Source organism: Rattus norvegicus, chromosome 5 (genome assembly GCF_021556685.1).
Source record: "Rattus norvegicus strain SHRSP/BbbUtx chromosome 5, alternate assembly SHRSP_T2T, whole genome shotgun sequence".
In the NCBI taxonomy this organism is placed as follows: domain Eukaryota; kingdom Metazoa; phylum Chordata; class Mammalia; order Rodentia; family Muridae; genus Rattus; species Rattus norvegicus.
In genome coordinates, this window is record NC_141538.1 from 66,132,904 (window position 1) to 66,145,852 (window position 12,949).

The window sequence follows — 12,949 nt, forward strand, 5'->3', positions numbered from 1 at the left end:
GCATATACCACCACTACCCAGCCACAAATGTTGTGTACACACACACACACACACACACACACACACACACACACACACACACACTTAAAAAAAGGAAGCTTGGACTACAGAGTGATTGAGGTCAAAGCCAGCTTGTGAAATTCTGTCTCGAAAAAGTAAAATGAGGGCTAAGGACCCAGCTTGACAGTAGAGTGCTTGCCTATGTGTGAAGCAGCACTGGGTTCCACCCACCGACACACCTATCTTGTTATTTGTCTCACAGGCAAGAGAGGCTCTGGGCCTGTACCTAGAGGTTGGGGTAGGGAGTGCTGCAGCTGGCCAGGGTGCTGAAGGACAGCCTGGGGCTTGGTGTGTAGAGGAAGGGGTCATCAAGATTTGTAAGTGGAGACATCATGTGGTCAGAGCTGCAGATGTCCAGCTTGCCTTCAGAGGGCTGAGAGGGGATTTTTCTTTCCTCAAACCAGGCTGGTCTAAGGAGAAACCAGCAGGTTTTGCCGCATGTGAACTGGTTGCTGCAGCTGCTGCAGAGCGCAGAAGTCTGAGGGCATCCTTGGCTATGCACAGGGTGACCTGGGACTAGAGACCCCAGATCTGAACACCTCAGTTCTTCCCTGCTTCTCTCTCACCTGCTTGTCACCATGGTGATAAATGCTGCTGGTCAGACTTAATTCCCCAGGCAAGCCTGCGACAGCTGACAGCGCCTTCTGCTTCCTTCTCCCAAGCTCCACCCCGATCCTTCCAGCAGGCTGGGCCTGGAGACTTGGAGGCCCGAGGCCAAACAGCATCGCCTGCCAGATTCTAACTGTTATCAGCCAGGAGCTGGGGGTGAAGAGTTCAGGAAAAAGATACGAGTGTTGCCTGGAGGAGGTGTTTCTGCCCCAGGATAGCGGGTTAAGTGTGTATGGGTGTGTGTGTGTGTGTGTGTGTGTGTGTGTGTGTGTGTGTGTGTGTGTGACAGCACTTGGTTTATGTGTGTTTTCTGGGGCCTGAAATTTGAAACCCCTTGAGAGCTGACTCTAGCCATATGGACACCCCATTCTACAGTTTCTGACTAGGGGTCTGGGAACCCACATTTCTAAGCTCCAGCGGCCACGAGGCAGCTGGTCTGGGGACCGTACTTGAAGGACTGCTGCTCGGTGTCCTGCTTAGGATCTGAGCGGTCCCTCCAGATCACCGTCCATCTTTCTCTTCACCACCGTCCTAGGAGGGCAGAGCTGGGTCACACCCAGTCTTCCTTGGTGGAGGGGACAGCGTCAGTCTTCCCACCTACTTCCCCGCCAAGCTCCCAACTTCCAGCGTTTCCTGGGCCTCTGAGCCAGTTCCTAATGGGCTCTTATTAGAGGTGGGGGCTGGGATAGGCCGCTCCCCACTGAGACTTGCTCCTGCCTTTGTCTTCCCTGCTACTCAGGGCTTGGCAGGGAACTTGGCACAGGCATCCTGGTGGCTGAGGTGTCTCCTCTGCTGCAGGACATGACAGAGGGACCTCCCGCCCAGGTCCAGGCAATAATGGCTCCACCCAACCACTGTCCACCATTGGAGAAGGGCAAGCCCTGCCTCCTGTACTCCATCTAATAAAAGAGAACAAACAGCATGGAGTATCCAGGCCCTCCTGAGCCTGCAGGGAGCCTTGTGAAGGGAGACTGGGCAGAAAGGGGCTCGATTTACTTAGGAAACATGGTGATCCTACCAGGACTCAATATGCCGCCATTAGGGAGGTGGCTGGGAGCCCACCTGCTAGGCTCAAACCTCATCTCACCATGCATGGGCCTAGAGACCTCCCTTTTCTTCCCCTTACTTGGAAGATGCTTTAACGTCTGTCAAGCCCTTGGCACCCTGCCTGTTCCAGAGTGACTCCTGAGAACCTCCTGTTTTAAATAAGGGACCATGGGCAGGGGCCGGAGCTCATTTTGGCAGGGTGTTTACCGAGAATGCACGAAGCCCTGGGGATTGGCCACCAGCACTGCTGAAATCCGAGTGTGGTGGTACACATCTGTTATCTCAACCACTTGAGAAGTAGAGGCAGGAAGGTCAGAAGTTCAAGGTCATCCTCAACTATACAGTGAATTCAAGGCCAGAAATTTAAAAATGTAAGGAATGGCAAGTTTTACCAAGTCCTTGCTGAAAGTCAGGTTTGGCTCTAAGGGGTTTGCAGTAAAAGTGTCCTGGGCTCTGAGAAGGGCTGGAGTAGAGCAAAAGTGTTCATGCTGCTTTACTTCTCAGGGTGGCACTTGTATGTGTGTGTGTGTGTGTGTGTGTGTGTGTGTGTGTGTGTGTATGTGTGTGTGTATGTATGTGTGTGTGGTGTGTGTGTATGTGTGTGTATGTGTGTGTATGTGTGTGTGTGTATGTGTGTGCAGACGCACATGCGTGTGTTGGGGGTGGCGTGTCACATGTCCCTATAACTAGGAGAAATCAGAGAAAGTCTGTTGTATCCAGCAGCCTACCATTGCTGACTCAGAACCTCTAACTCTTGCTGAGTCTAATTCTCTGCCAGACCCACTAGCTTTTCCTCTCAGATGGGCCTGGTACTGCACAAGGAGGCATGAGTACGGCACACAGAGTTTCAGAGCTGACCAGGCTCAGTCGGGGCCAGCTTGGCTCCCTGCCTCCCTTTCCACACCTTCTCAGCTCAACTCTGAGGTGTTTGGCTTGCATCCTCCCAGAGATGGAGAACTCACTCCTTTGGGAGGGCAATTTTCTGGCTTCTGCTGCTATCAGTCCCTGGAGCCCCAGCAGCCATCTGTGGCTTCCCCAGTAACAGCCTCACTGGCGTCGGAGGTCCCTGACCACGGACTATGGGGATGGCTGGGATGGAGGCTGGAAACTTCCTTGTGGGACTGCTTCCTGTTTCCTCTCTGGTTTTCCCGCTGCCTATGGTGTGTCAAGCCTCCCCAGTCTGGATCCACACACTGTAGGGGGACTAAGGACCCTCGGTACAATAAATCCTCCACAACTTAGAATGATCACATGGCAAGATCCAGGAGGGGAAACCAAGTCAGCTCGCTAGTGACTACCAGGGCAGAACTGGGAACAGAAATCAGGCCTTAAAGTCTTCTAAGACAGCGAACAAAGTTTCCTTTCATCCTGTGCCTGGTTACAGCACCAAATATTTCCCTCTTATCTCTACCACTCTAAGTAATAGGGGAACTTGTTTGTGGAGGGACAAATTCCAAGGATGGCTGGCAAAGGAGAAAAGGCCTTATGGGAAAGGTCAGGGGTCATTCCCATTATCAGAATCCTCTCAGGGCTCAGAGCTTCTTTTCCCTTTAAAGGAAGGGCCTCATTATGTGGCCCAGGCTGGTCTTGAACACACACCCTTCCAGCTGCAGCCTTTGACATTTTGGGGTCAGCTGGTGTGCGCCACCTCACCCAGCTTCGCCCTCAGGCCTTTGAAAAGTGAGGTGCTCTGACAGAGAGGCTTGGGTTGGAAACATGGGGTTTCTGGGGGGCTAGGAGAGAAGACAAAACCAAGGATTTTTCCTGTGGGCCAGGCCAGCAGTCCTAAGTGCCATGGGGTGAACCCGAACCCTGCTTTAACCTGATGCTGACAGATCAATGTTAGGTAGGACTCTAAATCTACTCACAATAGGGGTTGGGGATTTAGCTCAGTGGTAGAGCGCTTACCTAGGAAGTGCAAGGCCCTGGGTTCGGTCCCCAGCTCCGAAAAAAAGAACCAAAAAAAAAAAAAATCTACTCACAATAGGCAGTGCATGTGTGACTGCGTGTGCACGCACACACTTGTATACATGTGTGCAAGCGTGTAGCAGAGATCCATCTCAATGATGGGGGCGAAGCTGAGAGGAGACCACGGGTTTAGCACAGGCTATGAGTTTCCTGTTTGCTTGTTTGCACCATGTTCTCATGCATCCTGGGCTGGCCTCAAATTCACTGTAGTAAACACAGGGTGACTTTGGAGCTCCTCGTGTGTGTTGATACTGGATTTGAGTACCACTCTACTTCCAAACTTAAAAGAATTGTTTTAACATATAGGTGTTTTGTCTGTGCACACCCGTGTACCATGTGCAGGCCGGAAGAGGGAGTCAGATCCCCTGGAACTGGAGTTACAGGCAGTTGTGAGTCTGTAACTCCCGTGTGGATGCTGGAATCGAACCCCGGTCCTCAGCATCAGCAGCCGGTGCTCTTTCTTAGCTGCCGAGCCTTCTCTCCAGCTCCAGTTTCCACATTTTCATCATCCCAAAGAGCAGAACCCCTGAGACTCCATTCAAGTGTTTTATATTTATTTTTTGTTTTGTTCGAGAATGTTTCTCTGTGTAGTTCAGGCTGGCCTCGAACCCAGAGACCTGCCTGCCTCTGCCTCCCAAGTGCTGGGACTAAAGGCCGGTGCCACCACCACCAGGCAACCAGTATTTTATATTAAGTTCCAGAGCCCACCAGGAGGAGATATGAAAAGATGTGACACAAGTTTTAGGGACATTCCCAGCTATTCAGAGTGGCTGTCAATCTGCTGTCCCCAAGTTTTAAGCCCACATAGATGGGTGGTTGGGACAATTAACCTATTTTTAGTTTATTTTTGTGCAGAAGGGAGGGAGGGAAGAAGGAAGAGGGAGAGAGTGACTGTATAGCACAGGCTAGCCTCAAATTTGTGGTGATCCTCCTGCTTCAGGCTCCTGACTATTGTGATTACACGTATGCATTACCACACCCAGCTCTCTCTCTTTTTTTTTTTTTTTTTGGTTCTTTTTTTTTCGGAGCTGGAGACCGAACCCAGGGCCTTGTGCTTCCTAGGTAAGCGCTCTACCACTGAGCTAAATCCCCAGCCCCCACACCCAGCTCTCTTTAAACCACTCTCCCTCAGGGGGCCAGCAAGATGGCTAAGCGTGTGAAGGTGATTGCCACCAAGCCTGTCAATCTGAGTTCCTCAGTTTAAGTCCTGGGACCTCCGTGCTAGAAAGAGAGGTGGTTTCCACAAGTTGTCCTGTGATCTCCACATGCATGCTGTGATACTTGCGTATCTATCCATACCAAAAACATAAATAAAATTCAATTAAACAACTTTAAAAAACGTGTCCCTTGGGGAAGAGTTAGTTAAGTTATATAATGGGCAGTTAATATAGTCTGTTAATCTGCTGGGTTAGTTTGGATTAATCAACCAGGTTAACTAACTGGGATATCCTGCTAAACAGACCAAAGAGTAGGGGTCCCACTCACCCCTTTTCTGTGTCCTCCCTTTTCCCTAGAGATTCCTGGGTCATATAAGACTGGGGGGCAGGTATCCACACCTGACAATCATGTGCAAGCCTAACTCTTTCCTTTTTGGTGTGGGAGTGGAACCCAGGGCCCTGTGCATGGCACATCGCTCTTCCACTGAGCCCACACTGAGCCCCGAGCTCTGTTCTGGTTGATGCAGGTTATACGCTGCCTGCCTGAAGGCATCTCATACTGCACATCTCACTCCTAAGCCCCTGGAATAGATGAGAGTGTCACAGAGGGTATTCATGCCACAGGGGCAAGACCCACAGTCCAGGCTGCTTCTCATGCTTCACATGTGAATACGAGAGCCAGGATCTCATGTGTGCGGGTGAGTATGGCAGGAGGAACACTCCTCTCTATACCTAGGGACCCAAAATGGCAGCCCTTGCCCGGCTTTGGGGCTCAGGCCACCAAGTTAGTCTTCTTCCGTCACTGCAGGTGGGTCCCTGAATCTCTACCTCGGTATCCTCCCTGCGAGCCCTCACCTGTGAAGCAGGACCCATCCCAGTGAGCTTGGGCTGCTGCTGTCAGGGGGGCCTAGAAGGATCGGTGACATCTGTGGACTGAGAACTGGGGTGCCTTCAGGACGCAAACGTCAGCTTCTACTGCCAATGGCGTCAGTAGACCCTGTTAGGATCTATCTTCCTGGGGTTCTGGCCCGGGGCAGCTGTGGGCCCAGACCTGATGAGACAAAGGCCGGAGACCTGCTCCTGTTTCCACAGCCCTCTTCAGTTCCTTCCTTCGCCCTCTGGGCTGTCCAATCCCCAGCGCCTGCCTCTCTGAACCTTCCCATGGGCTGCTGTCAGGGCAGCATCCTGCCCCAAACCTCCCCACTGACTCTCCAATGGGCACTGAAAGCCAAGGTGTGGCTTATGAGGATATCTGGAGGGTCTAGGAGAGAGAGGAAGGGAGAGCATCAGGGAGACGAGCCAACAGTCAGAAAGAGAGCCAGAAGGGGGCATCTTCTACGGAGAATTTCAAGTCAGTGACAGTGCTGACCCGAGTCCAGCTTCCCATGGTCATGAATTTCTGGTCTGTAACAGTGAGCAAGCTCTCCTTGGTTGCTAGGGTGATGTACTTAGCATGCGAGAGAGAGGCCCTGAGTTCATTCTAAACACCCAAAATAAATAATAACAACCATAAAAAAAAAAAAAAAAACAAGCCAAAAAACCTCTCCCTGCCAAAACAGCCTCTTCCCGCCCCGTATAAACCAGAGTATAAACCCAGCCCCCATCCAGGCTGAGCAAGTCTTGCTCTCCAAACCTGACACGGCACAGGACATTCCCGTCCAGTCTCCCTCCTCTACACAGCCTCCTACATGTCCATTTGTGTGTCCCCAAGACTCCCTCCCCACCTCCTGACTCCCACAGTGCGGACTCAGCCAGCAGCAGTTTTCAGTCCCAAAGGAAAATTTAGAAAAGGGACTCCCAGCACCCTGCAAGCCCTGCTGCCTCCCTGAGCCTCTTCACCTCGAGAAGTGTGCTTCATCCTTGTCTCTTGGCCTTGACCTCCTATCTCTTGGGCAAAGGCTAAGCTTGGTCTAGAGCAGAAGTTCTCAACCTGTGGTTTGGGACCCCTTCAACAAACCTCTATTTCTAAAAAATACATTACGGTTCATAACAGTCATAAAGTTACAGTTATGAAGTAGCAACAAAATAATTTTATGGCTAGTGGGTCACATGAGGAACTGTATTAAAGGGTCACAGGATTAGGAAGGTTGAGAACCACCATCCAGATGAATAGAAGACTACATGCTTTTCTAACCAGGAGCCGACCCGACCCATCACAGGCAGAGCCCCGTCCTCCGGTTCCACATCAGAAACACCTCTTACGACATCTCTAACTTTTCACCCACCGGTGTTAAGCCTACCTCTCCTCTGTTTCGAGATAGAGCCCGTGGGCCTCCTACATAATGAGATTACTGAGCCTAAAGCCCCACACAGGCTCCCTCCGTCCTTCTGCTTTTTGAAATGTCTGACTCTAAGCCTCCCAGCCTCCAGCCCACCTTGCTCAGGGAGCTGGGCTGCAGATCTATCCTTTCACCCACAACCATCCTTTCCCGTTGCCTCGGGACTTTCCAGGCTGTTTCTCCTGTCCATTATGTGCACCCTCACCCGAGAGCCCCCCTGCCCCCCTTATCGTTAAAGTTTTTTCCTTAGGGCAGCCTTTCAGTTTTCTAGGAAAGTGTTAGCCACTCTATGATCCATGGGCTCTTTATCTCCTTCCCTCTCCAGGTCCCTACCTCAGATTTTGTGGGACTGTACAATGATTCTTTCTGACATCTTTAGACCCTGAGTCTATAAGGGCAAAACCTGGATCTGTTTGATCCACTCAGTGTCTCTGAGCCTTGGTATACACACCCAGAAAGCTATGAATATGGGAACAAAGGTCCTAGTCAAGATTTATACTGAAAATGAAAAACAGCAGCCGGGTGGTGGTAACACACACCTTTTATCCCAGCACTTGGGAGGCAGAGGCAGGAGGATCTCTATGAGTTCAGGACTGTAAGGGGCTACAAAGAGAAACCCTGTATTGAATAAAAACAACACCCCGAAACAAACAACAAAACAGACAAACAAAAAAGAAAAATAGCTAAGCACAGTGGTTCATGCCTTTAATCCCAGCACTTAGGAGGCAGAGGCAAAGGGATTACTGAGTTCAAGGCCAGTTTGGTCCACCACGCAAATAAGTTCCAAACTCGCTGAAGTCACAGAAATGAGATCTTGTTTCAAAAAAACCAGAAAAGAAAATCAGTAACAATTTAGGGAGTAAACAGCTGATCTGGTCTGGGCCGAGATTCCAGCACTGTGTGTGTAAAGTGGAGCTCTGTACCTTTCTCCAGACTGGCCAATGGACCAGCCACTATGCGGAATGGCTACAGTAGGGCTGAGGCTAATGAGTGGCCAGTGTGCTCTCCAAACCTTCCAAACTCCTCTGGCCATTTACCCCGGCCCCTGGGCAGTCTGAACTGCCCCGTGGTGCAGGCACATTCCCCTTTGCCTAGCTTGGATGCCTGCTCTGGATGAAGAGGGAGGGGACCCGGTGTGAGCAGGTGTGAATCCAGATGCGCCCCTGAGCCAGCTACAAGGATGAGAGAGGACACACATTGAGAGTCTAGATGTGGGGCTGAAGAGAGGGTGAAGCAGTTACGAGGACTGGCTGCTCTTCCAGAGGACCCAGATTCAATTCCCAGCCTCCACATGGTGGCTCAAGACTCACGACCCTGTAACTGCAGCACCGCTCTTCTGGCCTCTGTAGGCACCAATATGGGTGGGAGTCAGGCACGGTGGCACGCAGCACCACTGCAGAAACCGTGGCAAAAAGATTGGCATGTGCTCCAGGCTAGCACTCGTTCTATGAGTAGTGTGCATCTGCCAGGGCTATATAGCAAAACTCTGTCTCAAAAGTCAAACTAAATCAAGATTGTAGCTTTGCTTCTTTATTTATTGTGCAAAGTGGCTGAAAGCTTGAGTGTGCTGAGGGCAAAGACCCAGACCGCATGCTCTTCAGACAATGGAGCCTCCCTGCTGACGTCATTCTGGGTCCTTAATGCATCAAAGACCCCAAGGCTCTGAGCCCACAGATCGGTCCGCAGATCTGTGCTAGCTATCTCGGCACCACTTAAAGGAGAGCTGCTGTGGCGGGACCCTCACCTCCTGGCTCTGGCCAGTCTCATTTCAGGGCCATCAGAGTCTGTAGCACCAGAGCTGTGAGACCTCTCCCCTGAGTACCTCCACGAGGCCGTCCCTGTCCCTGGGAACAGCATCCAGGCCTCTCTGTGTGCCTCATCCCATCTTGATCTGAAGGGTACATCACCTTCTGGCCTGCTGATGCTAACTTACTGCTCACTGTGGCTTGTGGTACAGCCACACTCGGCACCACAAGCGCAGAGGGGAAATGTGCGTGGGTCTAGGACATTTAAAACATAGAGAGCACAGCCTGGCCACTGAGGGTCCCCAGACAGATGTCTGAATTCTCTCTCTCTCTCTCTCTCTCTCTCTCTCTCTCTCTCTCTCTCTCTCTTTTTTTTTTTTGGTTCTTTTTTTTGGAGCTGGGGACCGAACCCAGGGCCTTGTGCTTCCTAGGCAAGCGCTCTACCACTGAGCTAAATCCCCAACCCCTCTCTCTCTCTTTTTTAAAGATTTATTTATTTACTATATATAAGTACACTGTAGCTGTCTTCAGATACACCAGAAGAGGGCATCAGATCTCTTTACAGATGGTTGTGAGCCACCATGTGGTTGCTGGGATTTGAACTCAGGACCTCTGGAAGAGCAGTCAGTGCTCTTAACCGCTGAGCCATCTCCCCAGCCCCTGAATACTCTCGTACCTCCATCCTTCTACCCAGCGTGCTGATGACGGACCCTAGGGCCTCTTACGTGCAAGGTAAGTTCTCTGCCCACTGTTTAACTTTAGGAGACAGGAACTAATGTCTAGGCAGACCTTGAACTTGCAATCCCTCTGTCTCAGTCTCCCAAATGCCCAGGATTACAGTTTGCACCAGAAGCCTGGCTTGAATGTTTTTCTGTATTTATGTGTGCACTGCTTTTTTTCATATCTGAACTCAGACACGCTCCTTCTGCCCCGAGACTGTTCTTTTCCCAGTGGCATGACACCTTGGGCCTCTTTCTGGTAGACCAGTCCTCATTGTGATGACATGATACCCCATCCCTGAATCTGGCAGCTCCCACAGCAACTCAGGCAGGTTCTGGAGGTTTTCAGCGGGGGGGTGGGGTGGAGGGTGGGGGTGGGGGGAGGTGGGTGGGGGAAGGAGTGGGGAAGCCATGGGGGAGGGGTGGGGAGAAGTACTTTGGGCCTAATGGGTCCCGTTGGCACAGATGGCTCTCTTCCCCAGAGGGGCTGTGATTCATGATTGAGTGGTGGCTGCCATCAGGGTCCCCTCCAAGTGAAGGGTAAGCAGACATTCCCTGAAACGGTTCTATCAGGTGGTGTGAGGGCAGTGGCAGCCATTTGTCTGGCTGGTTGTCCCTGACTGGTTTCATCACAGAACTTTCACAACAGCCCGGAAGCGCTTCCTGCCCAGATGCCCAGTCGCAGTGGAGGGGTGCCTGGTGCTGTGCCGCTCACAAAGCACCTCCACATCCTTCAGGGTCTGGGGTTCTAATCAAGCCCGTACGCTTGGCGGGCAGGCACTTAGCAGCAATCTCCCCTTTCCTCAAACAGTCTCATGCATCCCAAGCTGGCCTCAAACTTGCTCTACAGCCTTGAACCCTAAGATCCTCCAACCTCTGTCTCCCGAGTGCTGGGATTAGTGACACAGTCACCACACCCAGTTTATGAGGTGCTGGAAATTGAACTCAGAGTCTCTTCAAGCTAGATAAGCACTCTGGCAATTAAGCCACATTCCTGTCCAGTCACCCCCATTCTGTAAGGGAAGAGACAAAGTCTGGAGGAGTGGGTGAGGCACTGACCTTTATAGGTGGCTGACTCCACACCCCACAAGCAGTTCGGAAGGCCCCGCCTCTTCCAGGGTGTCTCCCTAGGCTCCTGCCCCACCCAGGCTGGATTGGAGGTCCTAGCTAGAGGATCCCTGACTGAGTCCTAGCTTTTTGATTATAGCTATGGCTTCCCCTGGAGTGCTAAGCTATTGAGGGTTAAGTTGATTCTGGGTTATGCCTCCCTCCCTCCAAACTCAAAAGCACCTCAGTGGATGGCTCCTGGGATGGCGGAAGACCGGAGGAAAAAAGTTCTCCTTTTCTGGATGGGGACAGAGGCAAAAGGAAGGGGCGGGGTTTGTTTAAAGAGCAACACAGAGGCAGGGCCAGGGGCCTTCCTTAGAGTAAGTGTTCCTTCCATTCCACTGATTCTTTTTTTTTTTTCTTTTCTTTTCTTTTTTTCTTTTTTTTTTTTCCGGAGCTGGGGGCTGAACCCAGGACCTTGCGCTTGCTAGGCAAGCGCTCTACCACTGAGCTAAATCCCCAACCCCCATTCCACTGATTCTTTATCCACAACCTTGAACGCTGATGCTCAACCCGGAGCTCAGGCTTGCACAAGCTGGAACCTGTGTGGTCCAGCTCACTGTGAAGGGAGCTCAGTCCACCGGCGTGGCCACCACCCTGGAGCGGCCCATCTGTTGAACACCCACAGCCACACACATCCCTGAGGCCAGTGGCTGGTGCCATTATGATATTACTTTGCAGGTGGACAGGGAAAGATCCTGGCCTAAGACCAGCTAGCGGCTGACTGTCAGAACGTGCTGGCACAGTACGGGGAGTAATGCACAGTCAGGTTGCGGGAGAAAAGTCCTCAGGGAGAGGGGTAGTGTGGCCTGGCAAAGCCCATCCCTTTCCTGTCACCTGTCACTTCCTAATGAGGCTGCGGGAAGAGACTCTGGCCTGGGCCTCTTTTAAGTCCCCAGTACTTCCAGGGATCAAGCCACTTGCCAGCCGTCTACAAGCAATGGGCCCAAGGCCAAGCCAGAAGCAGCTGTCATGAGAATCCCATATAGGTTCTCCTAGCCCCGATTTCTCTTTCGAACGTGACCCCAGTCATTCCTGAAACCCTGGACGAGGTCCCACTAGCTTCATGGCTAGGGGTAGGGTAGGTAGGTGGGTGGTAGAAGTGACTCACTGAAACCCACCCGTCCTGGCACTCCGGAGTTTGCCAGAGAAGAGCGACGTATCTGAACTCTGCAGGCAGATGGCAAGGTGTGACAGCGAGGCCCTAGCCAACATGGGGCCTGAGCTTCTATCCGCAGAACGAGGATGGCGGTGTCCAAAGAGTAGGAAGGAAGCTTCCCCCACCCCCAAGTGTTCACACTGATCTCCGCAGACAAGAAGGCATGAAACATTAATTTTCTGTTTTTTATCCTTTTCTAAAGTTCTATCCACCATCACCAAATAGTCATAGCAGAAGAACCAAACGTGTGTTCTTCATAAGTTAACTTTATTGAGATACAGTCTACCTACCAGGAAATAGATCCAGTAATTCCAGGGAAGACTGAGGCAGGAGGACTGCTGTGAGTCCAGGGCTAGCTTGGGCTACAATATTGAGTTTAGGGCTAGCCTGGAATAGAGGGTAAGACATTGTCTCCAAAAAAATCAAAACTGAAACAAAGGAAACACAGGGAAAGATAAACAGGCCCTGGTGTCTACCTCCAACCTGTCCAAACCCACACCTATGGCTTCAGAAGGCTGCGTGAGTCTGAACTCTTCACCTGCCCAGGGCACAGACAGTTCCAATAGGAGAACAGTCAGGAAGCTGGGCCAGCCTGTCCCACCCCTGTGACAGCCATCTGAGTCCTGTAACTGGTGGACCGTGAATCACACAATGTACTTCTCACAGTTACTGGAGCCTAGAGTCCAAGATAAGGCTGAAGACTAGGATTGTGCAGGAGAGCGGGCTTCCGGGTTCAGGGAAGGGTGCCTGATGTGTGTGTCCCCAGGGTAGAAGGGGTGTGTCTCTTGGGACTTCTTTTCCAGGGACATGAACTCTCCTCAGAAGTGTTCTGCTTTTCCGATCCAACCAGCCCCTTCTGTGCCATCACCCTGGGGGTGGCAGCTTCAACGAATGAACTTGGAGGTGACAGGAACAGATTAACCACAGCAATCCCAGGGAAACAGCAGCACGCAGAGGTGTCTGTGCCCTGGCCCTGTTCAAAAGCCTGGCCCATGGCTCTCAGGGCTTTGGGCCAGGAGCTTCCCCCTGAGACAGTGTTGCAAGCTTCTAAGCCTCTCTGAACCTGATGCTTTTCTAAGCCCAAAAAGAGACTTAAAAA

General features: G+C 51.6%; 1 protein-coding gene across 1 annotated transcript in view; it reads right to left on the reverse strand.

Moving 5' to 3' along the window:
* Positions 1-12,949, reverse strand: part of Coro2a (coronin 2A) — a 56,051-nt gene that overhangs the window by 39,195 nt on the left and 3,907 nt on the right. The window lies entirely within an intron of this gene.